Consider the following 13,176-nt stretch of genomic DNA (forward strand, 5'->3'; position numbering starts at 1 on the left):
TACTATTCTGCGTGCTCATCTTGATCTTCACCCAGACCATAGCCCTCCCATAGACTTAACTGATTTTTAAATTAAATGTCAAAATTGAGCCTGAATTCACCGCTTCACCTCATTCCACACTCACACCACTTTCTTCGTGAAACATTTCCCCTAATTTTCCCTTAAAACTTTCCACCTTGACCCCTTAGCCCATGTCCTCTAGTTTTTGTCTCACCTAACTTCAATAGAAAAAGCCTGCTTGCATTTGCTCTGTCTATACTTATAATTTTGAATACCTCTATCAAATCTCCCCTCGTTCTTCTAGGTTCCAGGAAATAAAGTCCTAACCTGTTCAACTTTTCCCTGCAACTCAGTTCATGTGTAATCATAAAGTTGTTATGGCATAGGACCATCAAAATTGGATCTTTGCACAGCAAGGCAATCCCATTCTCAATTCTTTGCTAATAATCTAGCATTCCTTTTTCTCCTGCTTGCACAATTCCCTTTTGAAAGGCTTAATTGACTCTATCCTCAAGGAAAATCATTGATTGTGTCTTTGATTGACTACTCACTTTATCTTTTAATCTAGTTCGCCATTAATTGCTCAATAATACACAACACACCCATATCTCACTTTCAAGTGAGACCCAAAATGGATGGAGTAAATGGAAAAAATAATCAAAAGCACAAGCTTTTGCATTTAAAAAAAAATTGTACAAGGGACCCCAGGATGTTTCTTTCTATTTATTCCAATCATTTTATGCAAAGGAAAAAGAAATATTTTTTTTCTAGACACTAATGGTTCAGACTATTAACATCTGGAACCAAGCACTCAAAAAGTTCAAATGTACTCATCTGGATGAAGTTAAATACAAGCCACAAGAGAAGTCTCATTGGCTGATATGATGAAAGAAATTGCACATATCTGGCATAAATGTATATGCTCATGGGTCTGTTGAAATGCTGACATCATGGATTTCTGATAACAGTTGGAAGGTCATGAATAATTTTTGAGAACAAATTATCCAGATGAACTTTGTGGTGGCCCATCATTTTAGATCTGATTATAGAGATACAGCAAGTGACAAACTTGCCAAAGGAGAGTAACATAATTTAAGTATTTGCATGCAAAGATTTGTATTGGAATGGGGATGAGGTATAGTTCAAATGTAAAGCAGTAGCTAAGTGCTTACTTCAGTCTACTTTAAAGTTTTGTGTTTGGAAGAAGTTACATTTTGCATCAAAATTAATAACAAAGGTTTGACATGTTTCCTTCAGCTATGTCCAGCAGGACTACTACAGTGCGTCCCACTTCTAATTGTGAAAATATGAATGCAAGTAGATTGTAGTATATTAAACTTATCTCTCTTACCTCAATTCCAAACATAATTAAATAAATCTGTGGTAAATGATATGCAACTTATGAAAAGGAAGCTGATCCTGGAGAAGCCAACATTTTCATTGTTAGAACTCCAAAAACTGACTCAAAGCCAGAATCAACAATGAACAGCAACTTGGATTTATACACCATTATTAACATAATAATAAAGCTCATGGTGATTCATGGGAGCCTTGCCAAGTAAAGTCTAGGGCTGAGATATGAACCATGATAAGAAGTGCTATGAAAAAGATGGAGTTTTAATTAACATTATTAAAAGACAGAGAAGAGCCATAGCTTATGATTCAGTTCCCAGTCTGATTGTTAAGATCAAGAATGCTGCGGGGCCTCTCCATTCTTGATTGGAAGTCCCCCATCCAAGTCCTTATTAACAGCTAGTTAAGGCATGCCTGGTTTACTGGTTGTCAGACCTGTCAAGGAAATTAAGTGTCTCCGACATTGACAATTTTTAAAAAGCTGTTGAAAATGTTATGCTAATGTTAATGTCGTTTTTTTTAAAAAACATTGTTATCAAGAAACAAAACAATTAAAAATAATCTGAATTAAATAAGAAAAGAATGAAATTATTTTGGACTTTCCTTCTTCGCACGATCCATTAAATCGAAGTGACTCACAGGGTCAGTTGGCAAATGTCCTAGCATATGCTGGGAAATCTGCAGGGACTTGTGTTCCCCTAAGGAGTGCAATGGAAAGGCTCAGGTCTAAAGAAATACAAGACCAAGTTCCTTAATTACTGCTCCCTCATAGCTCTGAGATCATCACAAAGAGCTTTGAGAAACTGGTCACAACCCACATTAACTTCAGCCTTCCAGAAAACATCAATAGACTGCAATTCACCTACCTGTGCCACAGGTCCAAGGCAGATGCCTTCTCTCTGGCCATCCCTCAGCCCTAGAACATCTGGATAACAAAGGCACATATTAGACTTCTGCTTATTGACTACAGCTTCACCTTCATAGTACCAAACTCATCTCAAACTCCATGACCTAAGCTTTAGCACCCCTCTCTGAAAATGAATCTGCAATTATCTGACCTCCAGAATGGCCACATCTCCTTCACAATGGTCCTGAACACTGAGCCCTGCATAGCTGCCTACTCAGCCACTGACTATACTCCTAACGCACACATGACTGTGAAGCCAAGTACTACTCCAACTCCATTTATATATTTGTGGAAAGAAAACACCATTGTTGGACAGATCTCAAATAACAATCACATGGAGTACAGGAAGGAGGTAAAGAATCAGCTGGGGTCAGGATTTAAAAAAAAAATCTCCCTCAATGTCACCAAAACAAAGGAACTGGTCGTTGATTCACTCTCCTATCCATATTAACTGCACTGAAGAAGAGATGTGGAGAACTTTACAGTTTTAGGAATAAGTATCACCAATGAGCTATCCTGGTCCAACCACGTTGATGACACAGCATGAAAGCACAGAAAGGCATCTTCTTTCTCTGAAACCTGAGAAAAATCAGGTAGTCCCCAGTATCCCTTATCAATTTTTGAAGTATCCTGTCTTGATGCATCACAGCTTGTTATGGGAACTGCTTTGCCCAAGATTGTTAGAAACTGCAGTGTTGAGATCATCACACAAACCAGCCTCCCCTCAAATGACTCCATCTTCACCTCCTGATGCCTCTTATTCAACATATTCAAGAATCATCCTATCCTGCTCACACTCTCTTCTTCCCCTCCCTTCAAGCAGGAGATACTCGAGCTTGTAAAAACAAACCACTAGATTCAAGGACAGTTTCAGATGCTTGAATGGACCTTCCATTGGTATAAGATGATGTTCTGTATTTTTAAACCATAACTTTCTCTTTAAGATGATAACCTCCACTTTAATTTTATGTGACACTACGCTTTAGCCTTTGTTTTATTGCAACATTATGCATTTATTCCTGCACTACCTGCAGTTCTATGAAGAGGTTGAGAAGCAGGTAGCAAGCAAACAAAGTTTTACACTGTATTTTGGAACAATAAACAATTCAATTCCATTTCCTGACTTCAACAGTTGTTCTAAAGTTTGCAACCCTGTCTTTCCTCTAGATTTTTTAATTTGCTCCTGCTTATATACTGTAAGTGTAAACTGGCAACTCCTGGTAGATCTACCAGAAGATCCAAGCAAATGCAGGCAAGTGGGACTAGTGTGGGTGAAACATTTTGGTCAGCCCAATTTACCCTCTAAATGTATCCCCATGCATTCGCCCAAATGTTTCATAAACAGTGCATTTTGTACACATTTTTTCAGAACCAAATTTTGGTCAGATTTCTTGGAGCACTTTCCTGCCATTGTTCAAATTTTTACCGTGAAATCTTTTACTTAAGACAGACCAGCAAGGACTTGGTGCAATATTTCATTCAAACACATGGCATCTCTAACTCTGCAGTAATTCTTCAGTACTGCACTAATGTGTTAGATTAGATATAGTACCTGTTTCACACAAATTCAAAGTGTCTGAACTCAGATTTCAGCTTAATACACAAGTCATAATGAAGGCAATTGAAAGCTGCTTAGACTTTAGGACTGAGGAAGCCTTGTACAATAAGGGTTTTGGTCACACCAAATCTACAATAACACTGGCCTCCTTACAAAGCAAGCACATCATGCATAAGGTGCAATCAGCTCAATTCCTGCGATCATAAAATTATTTTTTTTAAAGATAGATTGAATAGAATGGTTGGAGAATTACAGTGAGGAAAAATGCCTCAGTGGTTTCATGAATCTCTAGAATTCTCCGTGCCTGAGTGACATGGATGGTAAGCCAACTATATTCTCGTTCACGTTTCTGGATTTCCAGACACTAAAAGGCTCAAGGTTTGTAGTGAAAGGGCAAGAAAATGGAAAGAAGTCAATCTATTAACCGTGATCTCAATAAGTGGCCGAGAGGTCATTTAGATGATATCCTATAATATTTTATGTTCTGATTTTTTTTTAACTTTTGCTGTCCATCCTAATTACTCAATAGATTGTAGTGAACCACTGCAATCTGTTTACTCCCATATAGTCCCATGGTGTTGTTCATATGGACTTCCATGTTTTGGAACCTGTGATGATGAAGGAAGTGCGATATACTTCCAGGTCAGTATGCGACACCAGAAGAGCTACTTCCAGGTCATGATCATCCCTTGCCTTGTGAATTTGTCCTTCTCAGTGTTGGAGTTCGTTGATTTGGGAGGTACTTCCAGAGCAGCCAAGGATTCCAGGGATAAGAATACAGCCATTGCCTCAAAGTTGACAGCCATGTGGGCTCTAATCTACAGTTGAGAATGTCTTGATGTGGATAATTGGGCTTTGCACACACATTGAATGTTAAATCATCTGCACATTTTATTATACTTAAACCTGCACAGCACATTTGATACTTAAGTATTATTGGTAAGTGGCAAGGTTCTGTGGCAAGCTGACTTCATATTATTTTAAGATGACTCACTAACTTTCTGAGATATCATTCTGGGACAGGATTCTAAATTACGAATAAGGATTCCAAAACTACTTTTGAAGTAGTTTTAAATTATGAACCAATTTAAATGCTGAGAGTAATGGCCTCTGGTACCTTGTAAAATATACTTCATGTGGATCTTAAAATCCAAATTGAACAGGTATGAATTTAACATTAAAAATCTTTAAGCAAAACTCGTGAGGTTAAAAAGATTCCAACCATACATCCTTACAGGAGACTTTGCTTTCCAAAATAATGCTCTTTAAAAACATTCCCATTGGAAAAGAATAAAATCTATTTTTGAAGAATATGAGCATAAACTTTCAAAGGTATTTTAGCTGCAAGAGGTGAGTAATGTATAAAAGTCTGTATTTATTATCTATCCTCAGTTGCTATATGCATTTCTGCCAAATTTCAGCCAAACAACCTGGAAGCAAACAAACGTTGTGACCAAGATTAGCAGAAAAATGGTCAAATCAACTAAGTCAAAATAAACCTGTGGTCTCCCCACACTGAATTGCAAAGTGGAGAAAGGAGGTGGGTTGAAAAATTAAACATGCATGAAAGTGTTCACTAATCTTTACCTGTAAAACATCAATCCACCCATGGTAATTTCCTCCTCTCACTGCCAATTCAACATTACTTCCTGCAATGCTTCTTTTTGCCAAGGTCTTCCTTCATGATCCTCAACTGCAGCCTCCCTCTGCTGATTTTCCACCTAACCACCAGAAAGCTTGCAGAAGCGATGATGGAGTCAGCATCCCTCAGGTCACATGGATCTCTTCAGCAACCACTCTCCCAAAACTAGAGGAAGTCAATTCAAGATGAGAGGGAGGAGGCTTACCTGAAGGGTAAATTTTTCACATATAGTTGGGATCTGGGGTGAGCTGTCGGAGGAGGTGGGGAAACAGAAACAGTACAACATTTAAGAGGCACTTGGACAGATACCTAAATGAGCAAGGCAAAGAGGGGTACAAATTTAAAGTGGGTAAATGGCATTAGTCCAGATATGCACGATGATCATACTGGACATGGTGGGCCAGGTGACCTGTCTCTGTGGTGTAGACATTTTTGACTATTTCTTTCCTTAAACATCAGAGCCACTTTGCCAGATATACTTTGGATCAGAACAATAGCCATTGGTATTGTCTCTTGTCCCATTCTATCTTTAAAAAAAACATATGTCAAAAGTCCCATTTATAACCCAAAATAGTTACAGCCTCAGATTAGTTTTAGCAATAATGCTTTAATTAAAACAATTAAGGGTTTGGATGATATTTGACATTTACAACAACCTATAAATTTTGAAAAATCCCTCAATGAAAAGTTATTAAACCATAATTTTCTTTATTTGTGTTTTACTCATCATCAACTGGTTTTTATTAAAAAATGAATACATCAAGAGTGCAGAATAACATACTAAACTTTACAAGGTGTAATATTACTGCATCCACAGACCATAAAAGCAGGCCATTGGACATCCACTGTTATATTAGTGAAATTTTTATATCCAGTGCCACAACAGTTAGTGTAGCAGTTAGCTCAACGCTATTACAGCGCCAGCGATCAGGACCAGAGTTCGAATCTCGTGCTGTCTGCAAGGAGTTTGTATATTCTCTTCAGGTCTGCATGGGTTTTTCCTTGGTGCTTCTGTTTTTTTCCCCATCCTTCAAAATGTACTGAGATTGTAGGTCAATTGCAAGTAATTGGGCGTCATGGGCTGAAAGGGCCTGTTACTGTGCCGTTTGTCTAATTAAAACAAAATTAACTACAGCAATATGAGAAATGGCCTAAAAAGAATAGGTCATGTTCATAATCACACATGACAATCATGTCAGACTGGAAAATCTCCATGAATTTCAAACAGTACAAGTCAACACAAAGGTGTCATCAATGGAAGAAGATACTCAGCAAAAGTATTCTAAGGAAGTCTGAAAGAAATCGTATGAGTAACTGCATTCTATGTGTGTTCCTTACCTAAAAAAATGGATTATGAAAGGAGTAAATCTTAACTGCCTATTTACTACAAGTGTGTAGAGGCTGTAAGCTATACAGTAAACCGTTGGAATGTCTGAGCTTCATTCCACAAATCTAATGGTATCTGAAAAATTTCAAACATGCCAAAAGGAGTAATTACTGCTATCTTATTAATATCAGAATTTTTCACTGGAATCTGATAGTAGGCACATGTTAGATCTTTTTTTTCAAATACACGTTTGCCATGCAGGTTTGCTGAGAAATCCTGTAAATTGGGAATGTTGTAACGGTCAGGTACTGTGGAATGGTTCCACACATGATAATCTATACACGGCCACCAGTCTCTAGGAGACATCTTCGGGACCATATGCAATGGTGACACCCAGCAGCTATCAGATCTATGAATTATTCCCAGCTCCTGTATGTGCTCAAATTCCGCTTTTGCAATTTTGAGACAATCTCGAGGCAATCTATGAGCATGCGCTGCAAATGGAGGTCAACAGATTTCTATGCGTGGGTCACTACATGTTTGATATCCCCATGGTGATACAATGGGATTACTAAGCGAGAGAAGTGCTTGAGCAATGCTCGGAATGGGAGGAGCTAGGTTGAAGACTTGTCGAGCGAGTGACGATGTTTGAGGGATAATGAATACAGCTCACTTAATACAAGTGGTCTACAACACAACGATTCCCCAAATCCACCAGCAATGAAAAATGTGACAGAAAATCCACCCCTATGATGGAATTCTCTACATTTGCACTGTAAAAACCCACCAGAATGGTTTACTGTGAACAAAATCCAGAGAGTGACCTCTGGCCATATTTCTGAAAATGAGAATCATTTGCAGCAGACCAAACACTTGACATATTAGGGTGTTGTGTTCTTCAGGAGTTGGAGGGACCACAGAAATTTCTGCATTGGAACAGACAAGAAATTGAGCATCTGAGAGATGGTCTTTGAGGATAAGACCAGGTGGCAGCATCAAATTTCCAGGGCTTCCAATAAATACTCTGCCTGTCACCTCTACCAAATCCTTGAGCAGCATGATTCCAACCAGACAGGAAACCCTGGTAATTCCATTGGGTGGTTAAAGCCTGGACCTTGTTGCTCTAGCTCTGTTTTCTTTTGCTGACTGAGGGCAGTGGTCAATGCCTGTAGATGCACTGCAGAGGACATGGACATAAGGAGGTCAGCATTCTCACTAACTCATCGAGAGTGGATGCCCAAAAGACACTTACTAGGTGGCCTTGAATTTGAGGAGGCAAGCATCGGAGAAACCTTTGCTTCCATGCATCCCCTTCAAGTCAGCAAGTCAGCATCTGTGTTGGCTTCCTATTGACTAGGCTGTTGTTGGCCAGTAGTTCAGCAATACAAGTCTCCTGGGATGGCTGAGTTCATTCTAAAATATCAACCTTAAGGATGTATATAGGTATGGAAGATTGTTTGTTGTCTTTTTAAAAGCTGGCAGGTAAATATGATTTAACAAATACTCCTTATTTTTAGATATTTACAGATTAGAAATTTCTTAAATACCAGATTACTATACTTTCCATTTGTATATCCACCAGATCTAGTTGATAATATTTTTCAGTTGAATCCTTCTCAAAAGGATTAATTCAAATTATATGATAGATGTTGAAATTATGTCCAGTACTTCATGATAAGATCAAAAAGGATTGGGAACTGGAACTTGGAAGACCCTTATCGGAAGATCTATGGGACAAGATTCTTAAACGGGTGAATACATCTTCAATATGCACCCAACATTCATTAATCCAGTTCAAAGTGGTGCATCACGTTCACAAGCCCAAAGATGGCTTGTATCTTTTCTATTAACAGATGCAAATCTGATATTGCTACATTGACACATACATTTTGGTCTTGTCCATCATTAGAAATCTATTGGAAAGAAATTTTTAATCTCTTTTCAACTGTATTTCAGGTGGAGCTACAACCCAATCTTTTTGAGGTTATTGAACCAGAATTTTTTCTGTACCTGCACTACGGATTGTAGCCTTCTCTACTTTGTTGCCTTGAAGTGCCATCTAATTCAAATAGAAAACTCTCGACCTCCAACAGTGTTTCATTGGTTTTCTATATTATGCATAGATTAAGTTCAGAAAAAATTAGATATCATGTATTTGATTCATCGGTGAAATTTGAAGAAACATAGCCAACTTTTATGTCTTATTTTCATTTGATGTAAATGTTTTTAATGTGATTAGACGTACTCACTTTTCCAAATGATATATATTTTAACCTGTATATGAATCAAAATATACACTTTTTAATGTCTTTTCTGTCTTCACCTAGTGCACTGGAGAGGGGACCAAATAAACAAGCAAATAAATAAATAGATAAATAGATACATACATACATTTTATTTTCTGTTTTGTTCCCTTTTCTTCATTGTACTGCATTTATTATAACAACAACAAAAAATTGAAAAGGATGTATGTGGGATGTTATCAGCCATATTCACTAGAACGTCTTCCACATCAAAGGAAATCTGTTCTGGGAGTCAAGCCACAAGCAGACGGAATTTGGCTTATTGACTCGTCACATGGAGCAAGGAGGAACATGCCTCAAGGATCATGAGCCATGGCTGCGCATTGTTGATTTTAAAAAAAGTAGGGGAAGAATCTCAAGCTTGACCTCCCCACCTGCTCCTCTAATGGGTTTGTCTTCATCATTCCCCATTTCAACTTGGGTGGTGTGAACCCTCAGGCTCACCACTAGTAGAGACTGCAAGTTATACAATTATACAATTACACGATTAAAAGAACACACACGCACTCATTCTTCAGTTTAAAAAAGTGTCAACTTTCTTTATTCTTCTCAGCTCCACAACTGTTTCTTCTTCCCATCAAACACACCCAGACAAGCACCCTGCCCTTTTTATTGGCTCTCTACCATGCAGGTGACCACGATGCTCCTAATCGCCTCTTTATGCGACCATGTGCATGTGTGCGATTCATCACGGTGTACGTACCCACCCCTGTTCTGACCAACACATGCATTTTACTGCTCTTGCACCTCGCTTCAGATACATCACCAGCAGCATCTGGCTCCAGTCCCAACTCACAAGACAAGTGGGGCTTTAAAGGAACTTGACAACCTGGAGTTAATCCAGAACCAGTGAATGTGCTAAATGCTTGAGTCTGCCCATAGCTTAAAGATGGCCTTGCACAGTGCAAGATCGTGACAATATGAAAGTATTTCCCTCTGCAGGGAAATATAACCTGTAGTTGAAAGAAAGTTTTGCATCTTGATCAGAACCCCTGCCTTGGTGTTGTAGCAGCACTCTGGCAGCACTACAACTCCCAGGAGGCATCGAACCAGCCACGTAATCTCAGTGCGTGATGATGTCAGCTTACGATTCTGGCTCTTAAAGGTTTGTGCGGGTGATGAAGAGTAAATACATTTGATTCACACTAAAAATGCCTTGTGTGGTTATTTCATCATGTCCACTGTGATTCCAGTTGCCAATCATAGTTTGGGGATTTTTCCCTGTATCTATGTGGCGTAGATAAAAACTCACATTTGACTGGAGGGAGAACAAATGCTTTTATTAGCTTACAACACAGGTAGGGTTCACGAATAGGCTTTCAGAGGGGTTCTGGGTTTAGGTGGGAAACCAGGGTTATAGACAAGCCCAAGGGGGAGGAGCAAGGCAGGACCAGTTGTCAGTACAGGACACTTCTAGTGATTCCTAGTTCACTACATTCATCACTTCCTTCAGAATTAAGGGTCTGTCGATGAAGAGAACAAGGATCAGTAGCCGGTAATAGACACAGAAGAGAAATATTTAGAATGCTATTTACAGATTCAGGCGGTTCAGGAGTCTGGAGATCCTGATGGATTGCCTTAGCACTGAAGGACTTTGGGCTCCTAAGTCTCCTGGTCCACCTGTGATGGAAGGGTAGTGGGATGAGGCTCTGGCTTGACAATAGAGGGGGGTTCATTCTCCTCCTGAAATGGGAACCTGTGGCCCTGAGTGGGGGTGGGGAGAAAAAACACGGGAGCTCATGGGGCATCTGAGGCAATGGGACCACTGTTCTGGCGGGTGCCAGGTCCCTGATGGAGACAGTGTCCTCCCTGCCATCCGGGTACTCCACGTAGGTGTACGTGGGGTTGGCATGGAGCAATTTCACCCTTTCCTCCAGGGGTCGGTCTTGCTTCTCCTCACATGCTTCTTGAGAAGGACCAGACCAGGACTAGTGAGTGTAGTCCCTGATGCCGACCTTCTGTCGAATGTAAACATGAGCTCATGAGGAGTAGCATTGGTCGCAGTACAGAGTAGCAACCGAATTGAGTGGAGCGCGATGGGGAGGATATCCTACCAGCTCAAGTTTGGAAGGCCTCTGCTTCAGGGCCAGTTTGAGAGCCTTCCAGATTGTGGCGTTCTCTTTTTCAACTTGCCTATTACCCCCGGGGATGTAACTGGTAGACCTGCTGGATGTGATGCCCCTCACCAGCAGGTACTGACACAGCTTGTCGCTCATGAAGGCTGAGCCCCAGTCACTATGAATATAGCCGGGATACCTGAACAGAATGAAAATAGAGTCTAGGGCCTTCATAATGGATGAGGTGAACATGTCTGGGCACGGGATGGTGAACAGAAAGCGGGAGTACTCATTGATAACCAAGAGAAAGTAGGTGTTCACGTTCGTGGAGGGGAGAGTTCCCTTAAAATCAATGCTGAGCCATTCAAAGGGCCTGGATGACTTAATCAGGTGCGCTTTCAGAGGGCAAAAAAGTGCGGCTTGCACTCAGCGCAGACCTGGTATGACCTGGTTATTTCCCTAATGACTTCGACTGAGTAGGGCAAGTTGCAGATCTTGACAAAATGAGCCATGCGGGTGACCTCTGGATGGCAGAGCTCATTGTGTATGGTCTCCAGTTGACCATTGTGTGCAGAGGCACAGCATCTGGACAAGGCACCTGGAGGGTCGATAATGGCCCCTGGCCAGGAGACGATGTCAAAATTGTACGTGGAGAATTCGATCCACCACCTATTAATTTTGTCATTCTTGATTTTGCATCTCTTGGCGTTGCTGAACATGAATGCAACATAGTGCTGGTCCATGAGGAGTGTTGGTCTATGGGGAGCGTATATTTTCTACCAGCCAGGTAGTACCTTCAGTGCCTTACAGCTTCTACAATGGCCTGAGCCTCCTTTTCCACAGACAGGTTCCAGAGTTTGTGGCCTTGAAACATCTATGAGAAAAAGGCAACCGGTCTTCCCTCCTGATTGAGAGTAGCAACCAGGGCTACGTCCAAAGCGTCACTTTCCATTTGGAAAGGTACATTCTCATCCACCACATGCATGGTGGCTTTTGCAATGTAACTACGGAGGTAATTAGATGCCATCCAGGCTTTGCCAAAAGGGGGAAAGTAGTGGCCTTTAAGAGGGGGACGAAACTTGTCAGCATATTGAGGAACCAACTGGGCACAAGGTATCTCCTTTGTGATCCTGGGGAGGGGAAGCTCTAACAGGGGGTGCATCCTAGCAGAGTTGGGGCCACTGATACCATTCTCCACCACGTAGCCAAGGATAGCCAGTCATGTAGTCCTGAATACACATTTGTAAGAATAGTAAGTGAGATTTGGGGCTCTCACCACATGGAGAAAGCTCTGAAAATTGGTGTCATGGTCTTCCATGGTGTGGCCACAGATGGTGACATTGTTGAGGTAGGGGAAGGTAGCTTTCAACCCATACTCGTCCACCATCTTGTTCATCTGTCACTGGAAAATAGACACCCCTTTGGTAATACCGAAAGGGACCTCCGGAACTGATAGAGTCAACCATTAGCTTCAAATGCCGTGTTCGGATGGACCTCAGAATAGATTGGGAGCTGGTGATAGGCAGCTTTCAGGTCGATGGTCAAATAGACCCGATACTGCGCGATATTGTTCACCGTATCCGAAATGCAAGGGAGGGGGTATGCATCCAGGACTGTGCATCTGTTAATTGTTTGGCGAAAGTCAATCACTAACCTGGATTTGTTTTCCCCCTTTACTCCCACCACTTGCGCTCCCCACAGACTGATACTGGATTTGATGATCCCCCTCCTCCAGCAGGCACTGGGTCTCTGTCTTTGTAAACTCCATCTGCCACGTTGTACCTCCTGCTTTTGGTGACAATGGGCTTACAGTCAGCAGACAGGTTTGAGAACAGGGTGGGGGGGGGGTCGATGTTCAGCCTGGAGAGGCTCCAAGTGGGTCCTGGTTTTGAGGGCCCTTCATTCTGAACTGTTACTGGAGAAGAGGACCAGAAAATTCCATGGTCACACTTTTATGGTGACACAGGAAGTCCCGACCCAACAGTAATGGAGCACACAATTCATCGAAAATGTGCATGCAAAATTTACA

The 13,176-nt window shown here is 40.9% G+C and overlaps 1 long non-coding RNA gene across 3 annotated transcripts in view; it reads right to left on the reverse strand.

Moving 5' to 3' along the window:
* Positions 1–13,176, reverse strand: part of LOC138752377 (uncharacterized) — a 155,255-nt gene that overhangs the window by 106,009 nt on the left and 36,070 nt on the right. For all 3 annotated transcript variants that reach the window (XR_011350575.1, XR_011350573.1, XR_011350574.1), the window contains exon 2: positions 2,220–2,278. This is a non-coding gene — a long non-coding RNA (uncharacterized lncRNA). The remainder of the gene's footprint in view (positions 1–2,219; positions 2,279–13,176) is intronic.

Source organism: Narcine bancroftii, chromosome 2 (genome assembly GCF_036971445.1).
Source record: "Narcine bancroftii isolate sNarBan1 chromosome 2, sNarBan1.hap1, whole genome shotgun sequence".
NCBI classification, from domain to species: domain Eukaryota; kingdom Metazoa; phylum Chordata; class Chondrichthyes; order Torpediniformes; family Narcinidae; genus Narcine; species Narcine bancroftii.